This window comes from Maniola jurtina, chromosome 7 (genome assembly GCF_905333055.1).
Source record: "Maniola jurtina chromosome 7, ilManJurt1.1, whole genome shotgun sequence".
NCBI lineage: Eukaryota > Metazoa > Arthropoda > Insecta > Lepidoptera > Nymphalidae > Maniola > Maniola jurtina.
The window spans coordinates 1,020,593-1,027,396 of NC_060035.1; the positions used below are offsets into that span (position 1 = coordinate 1,020,593).

The 6,804-nt window shown below is 34.9% G+C and overlaps 1 long non-coding RNA gene across 1 annotated transcript; it reads left to right on the forward strand.

Annotated features, from left to right (window-relative positions):
• The first annotated feature begins 306 nt into the window (after positions 1 to 306).
• On the forward strand, positions 307 to 5,008 carry LOC123866686. The gene is made up of 3 exons (XR_006796245.1): positions 307 to 390; positions 4,367 to 4,373; positions 4,997 to 5,008. It is a non-coding gene; the product is annotated as an uncharacterized LOC123866686 (long non-coding RNA).
• The last annotated feature ends 1,796 nt before the right edge of the window (positions 5,009 to 6,804 follow it).

The window sequence follows — 6,804 nt, forward strand, 5'->3', positions numbered from 1 at the left end:
GCAAGATAGGAACCTGACTAAAAACCTCTACTTTGATACGTAGGCCCTCATATTTACTGTGCTAGAGAGCTTTTCGGAACTATATATTTGACTTTCCGGCTGAACAAACCAAAAACAAATTTCAGCATGTTCAAAAACAATTTCACACACAAAATATATCAATCGCTTCTGATCAATGTTTTACTGCGAGTGCCTCCATTAACCAATGAATAAAATAAGGCCATTATTTAATAAAGTCAAAGATAAATCTAACTCAATACACTTACTTTGGTATATACAGGACTTCATTTTATACTGAACTAAGTCAAAGTCAAAGTCATTTATCCAAATTGGGTACTTTTGTACATTTTATGATTGTCAAACAATGATGTAGTGGTGATAATTAGTTACGTTAACTTAAAACTATATCTACGAAGGTTCCAAACGCGCCCAAGTCTGAGAAGAGCCCACAACAAACTCAGCCGAGTATTCTTTTTTTTTATTATCACCGCTTTACAAAATCACTACAAATACTTATTAGAACTATCAAAGCTGTTTGGAAACTCATTCTCAAGCTTTTTTATCATTTAAATAATCTTTTACATTAGGATTTATCAATCATTTTACGTTTTTATGAAAACTAACTAACTTAAGTACGATTATATTCAACTTTCCGGCTGAACAAGCCAAATACAAATTTTCGCATATTCAAAAACAATTTCACATTACAAAATAAATAAAATCAAACGAGGTTATCGCCTCTGATGACTGTTTAATGCGAGCCTGCATCGACCAATGAATAATAAAGTGATAATTTGCTACAGAATGTAAAGCTTAATGATGTTTCATTTGTTTTTACATGAAAGCTATTGAAAAATAAAGCCATGCTTTTATTGCCTTGAAATATGGATTTCAATGAATAAAGCCAATAAAGCAAGGAAATATACTGTACCTAGACAAAAAAAAAGCATTATTATTACACTAAATTATTATAATCACACTAATATTATAAAGGCGAAAGTTTGTATGTGTGTGTGTGTGTGTGTGTGTGTGTGTTACTCTTTCACGCAAAAAGTACTGGACGGATTTGGCTGAAATTTGGAATGGAGATAGATAATATCCTGGATTAGCACATAGGCTAATTTAAAGGCCACGGGATTTAGAAAAACCTAGATCCACGCGGACGAAGTCGCGGGCATCGGCTAGTAAAAAATAAAAATGAGTCTATTCTTTAAATTTTTCTTCGACAGTTAATGTGAAATGAATAATGATGTTCAACAATTTTCCAACAATGTTAGATTCATTCAAAATGGATATTCTTTAGATTCGCGGCATTGTCAGCCACAGTGATAATAATCTATGTGTAAAGTGTGTAAAACGATTTTTTTTATTTTACGTACGAAATACTTACAAAACAAACAAAATAAAGATAAAAAATACTGAGAAAAAATTACAATAGCACTCAAAATGGGATGTCAGATGAGACAAAATCAATACGGTACTTTTGTTTTGAGAGTTTGCTTTGTTTTGTATTATCTGATTGGAAACAATAAAAAACACGTTCACGTCACGACAGACCGACAATTATCCCGTAATTAAGATTCGTATCGGTTTGTACAAGTTCAATTAAGCATAAATTATACTAATTAACTAAACGGCGTATACCATATTAAACTTTGTACCTCTTGTACAAAGTTTTTGAGCATTTAATTAGTTTCATTTTTAGTTTTCGAAACAACAATAATAGTAATATTATTGGTATCTTATATAAAATGTATTAATATTAAGCAACAATATAGGATAGCTGCATTGGTCTCATGGTAAAGATGTCGGTTTCTTATACGGAGGGATCCGGAAGCCCGAGCTTCCTGACCTCTGAGTTACACGTATTTTAACTTTTAAGCAATTACATTATATTGTACACTTGTTGTTGTATTGTTATCACTTGCTTTGACGATAAAGGAAGACATTGTAAGTATACCTACATGCCTGAGAGTTCTCTATATGACATAAACTCTTCTCAATCTAAAAGTACTTAGTAGTGGGCTGGCAATAGCTTGAGACGACAATGATGACTCTAGCTAAAATTGAAAAAATAAATTAAAAAATGTTGATAAGCACTCAAAGACAGTCTAATTTTTTATATTTTTGTGAAGAAATTAGTGTTTAATAGCAAACTGTAGCGGCACTTTGTCAGTTGCTGCAGCTACCAGCGCGTCTACGACGGCAGCTTTCGACAAAGTACCACTCGTCTGTACGTACACTTATTTATCTCGTCTCGAGAAAGTATAAACGTGTCAAATGACGTCATCCGTATAAAACGTTTTGATACTCGTGTCGTAGCTATTAGGGCGCGTTTTTGTTATGGTAATGCTCAGCCAAATCGGTTCCAATGCGTAATGTTGCTGTTACGGAAAATTCGAAGTCTCCAGAAGCTTTTTAAACGGAAAATAAAGCTCCGGTTCCAATATTTTAGCTGTTATTATATAAAAAAAACATTTACCTGCATACTTAAAGTCTATGTCATTCTCAGAGTCTTTAACTATATCCATTTAAATCATCACGTCGATCCGTGGCTCCGTTGCGGCGTGATTGAAGGACAAATCAGCAAACAAAGACACTAGTACTGATTCTGTTGGAAACTTAGAGTATTCGTATCCTCTTCTTACTAATGTTATATGAAAAGGACAGACACAGATTAACAGTTTTAAATTTAATTTAGAGCTGCCAAACCTCTTGACTTTAGCTGCCAGTCGCGAGCCTATTGTTTAAATTTGTAGCGTGCACTAAAATTTAGAGCATTTAAATGTAAAATTCATGTTCTTTCCTTTTTAACAATAGTAAAAAGAGCAGGGTGCAGACTTGGTGCAGATACTCTAAATTTAGTTTAGAGAAAGACAACAGAATCGGCGCCAATATCGCATTTATAATAATATGGGTACTTAGTGTAAGCAAGACCTAGTTACTCCTATCACATGTTAAAATTCGCAAGCACTAATAAAAAACTAAAAGAGCTGCGAAAAAGGAGTAAAATTGGGCATAATTTTCACTCTTGGCACCCATTCACACCACCTAAACAAGCAACAATGAATCTCTTCTTGGCTCATGTTGCGAACACTTTCTTTTGTAATGTTTTCTACGTCTCACACTAGTCTGAATATGTTTTCAGTTTTACTCAAATTTATAACCGTCTACGGTTTTTGGCTGTGTATCTAAAGAAGCTGTCGCTACAATTTAACAGGGCTCTCTCCGTCACTTACTCCATACAATCATAGTTCCAATTTCATTTGAATATTAAGCAACCAAAGACCATGAAATGTTGCAGACATATTCTAGAAACTAATATCTGTGCCTGTGGTGTTTTAGATTTTTCTAAAAATAAGTAGTTTTAAAAGTTGTAAAATTACAGGGGCTCAAAGATTTGTATGTGAATTTTTAAGATCGCGTAACTTTGAAACCGAATATTTTAACAGAAATCTGGAAAACCACAGGCATAGATATTAGTTTCTATAATATGTCTGCAAAATTTCATGGACTTTGGTTGCTTGATATTCAAATGAAATTGGAACTACGTTTGTATGGAGCGAGTGACGGAGAGCCCCTCTTAATGTGCAATTTTCGTGGCCAAATAAAATAGAACAACGTAATATCCATGGGACTTGAGTCAATATTGTAAATATTGTAATGTAAATAACTTGCACGTACCAAGATCATTATGATGATTATAAGTCAAAAAAAACATCGTATTAATCGTGCTACGCATCGAAAATCAAAGAATTTTCACGAGATTTTTAATAGTTTAGTGTACCTAAGTACCTACTTAGTACAGATTGGCGGACATCACCACCTTTGACAACATAGCCGGCTGGAGGTCGTCCCACACTGCGCTTGCCGGTACGCGGTCTCCAGAACACGTCTGCCCCAACTACCGTCGTTTCTATGACAAACATGATCTGACCATTGCCACTTTAGCTTGCTAATCCCTAGTAGCCTAGCGATTCGTAATCCAGTACCTTTATCAGTCAATCAAAGAAGCTAATATCCTTTTTAACAGCCTTCACTTCAATATCAAAGTCTTTGAAACCGCGTGTATAATAAAGGAGTATTGATATTAACGTCTGGATCGAAGCGGGGATTTCCCGAAGGAGGCTCGCGCTGTGTGCGGCGGATTTGATATGGGAGTTGCTTGAAAGGACTTATTTCGCTTAAGCGTTTTATGCTAGTTTCTTTCACCGGTAACTTCGTAACGTCAAGGGATTTCGATGTGGAAGTTATGGGTTTTTTAACGTGCTTACCGCTGCCAGGTTAATACTTTTTCATCTCCCTATTCCACTAAGTTTTATTAGAGAAGATCGTTGGAAATGAGATTAAGTACGATCTCTGTGAGAAAGTTAGTTACGTTTTAAATGAGAGTTAACGACGATGTCTCAGTTACTCAGTACATACAACTCAGTAAACAAAAGAAGTTTGGTTCTCAACTCCATGATATTTTGTAGGCACGTTCTGTCCAGAACTATATCTGTGATTTGCCAGATTTCCGTAAAAATAACTAGTCTTAAAGTTATACTTGTTCAAATATTTGTATGTAAACCCTTGAAACCGTGTAAGTTTGAAACTGAATATTTTAACGGAAATATTTTTATCTTTAAACGGCTTTTATTTGACATGTCACAATATGTTACATGACACAGTCAAAATCACAAACAAAATAACAACACATGACAAAAATAGAAAAGAAGGAGAAATTAATTGTGTACTGTCCCCAGTAGATTCGGAACAAAATTAGTGTGACAGACGAACAGACACACATAGGTAACAGATACACGAGTGATGCTACAAGAATTTCGTTTCGTACGGAACCCTAAAAAGAGGCACTTTGAGGCTACAAGTGTAAATTAAAAATTTATAAAACCCCCGACAAGTGAAGGTTACAGTAACGAGAAAAGACCTGATAACTTTCAAACGGCTGAACCGATTTTCTTGGACTATTCCGCGCCTACGATCCAAAGTATCCGAGCATTTTTCCAAAACATCATTTTCAAATAAATAATTATGTATCTAGGCAACGTCCATCTTGACAGCTTGACATTTGTCAATTGACATAATATTATGAACCTAACGGTTATCTAACCTTCTTTTCTACAAGAAAACTAGAAAAGAGCTGATAACTCTTAAACGGCTGAACCATTTTTTTTGGATTATAGCTAAGAACACTCTCGATCAAGCCACCTTTCAAACAAAAAAAACTAAATTAAAATCGGTCTATTCGTTTAGGCGCTACGATGCCACAGACAGATACACAGATACACAGACACACAGATACACACGTCAAACTTATAACACCCCTCTTTTTGGGTCGGGGGTTAAAAAATATAAAAAATTAATAGTCTAAAGAGCATTGCATTACGGTGTCCCTATGCAATCCATTAGCGTAATGAATGTCCGGCAAGACGGAGCCAGCGGGCTTTTGAAATGCCCCTAATCAATTCCATCTTCCGAACGTACACGTAAAACTGGACTTTTTACAACGCATATCCAAAATTACAAACAATTTTGAAAGGACCTACCGTACAAATAGACAGAAAATGTTATTTTTAAGAGGGGTCTCTCCGTCACTCGCTTCATACAAACGTAGTTCCAATTTTATTTGAATATTAAGCAACCAAAGTCCATGAAATTTTGCAGACATATTCTAGAAACTAATATCTATGTATGTGGTTTTCCAGATTTCTGTTAAAATATTCGGTTTCAAAGTTACGCGGGCTTAAAAATCTAAAACACCGTCAGTTTCATACAGTTCCATATAGATTACAACGCAATGGTACGCGCTACGTCTACGCTTACGCAGCCTGTGTGAACGAGCTATAAGGGTACAAGCCATTGCATCAACTTTTGCTGATGTCACTATTCTCTTAAGCAACATCTCCCAGATATCACAATAATTACACCCACATATCATATCGGTGAAACATAATATCGGAATGCCCTAATAAATATATATCTTCCGCACATTTATCGAAGGCCATGTGCTACTCTGGCACATGTTCGTGCTATTATTCCCTAATTGCTCTATTACTCTTCCGTGAAAGGGTCTTGATGGAAAAAGTTACTAATATTTCCCGTTAAACCTATGTATATTATGCCTATTATATTAAGCAATAGTTAAAACATAGTTCATTTAGTAGCGAAAGTTTTATAATTATATAAATAATGGGTAAGTGTGTCTGTCTGTATAATAGCTTTTTATGGCCCATCTGATGAAATGTTTTTGACGACATTTGGTACAGAGATAGCTCACATCCCAAGAAAGGACTTTTTGTCCCGGAAAATGTATGTCGTTTTATGGAATTCTTAAAAAACCCAAAATAAATAGAAAACCCATAAAGCTAGTACCTCCAGTATCTAATAAAAACTCATTGCACGCATTTCCATTGCCTTTAGCAAGAGTTTTTGTAGAAATTTTCGAAAACTGAATGTGTTGTCGAATTTCTGAATTAGAAATGTAAAAGTGTTTGCTTGTTGGTTTGTCTTTCAATCATACCGCAACAGAATAACAGATTAACTTCATACATCAAAAACGTTTTTTGCGATTTTTCAAAAAACATTTTTTTTTAATTCGGTTACTATAGTTATAAAGCGTCCGCTGTGGAAACTAAAAACTCGTACTAGGGTTACAGTTCATGCGAATACAAAAAAAGCGTTAGTATTTCAATAGGCACCTGACTTAATCTAAAGATCGGCGGATTCATCGTTATTTTATGCACCCCGGAAGATTTTATTTCGACTATAAGGAAACGCAAAGTACTTTGCTTCCGGTTTAATAAG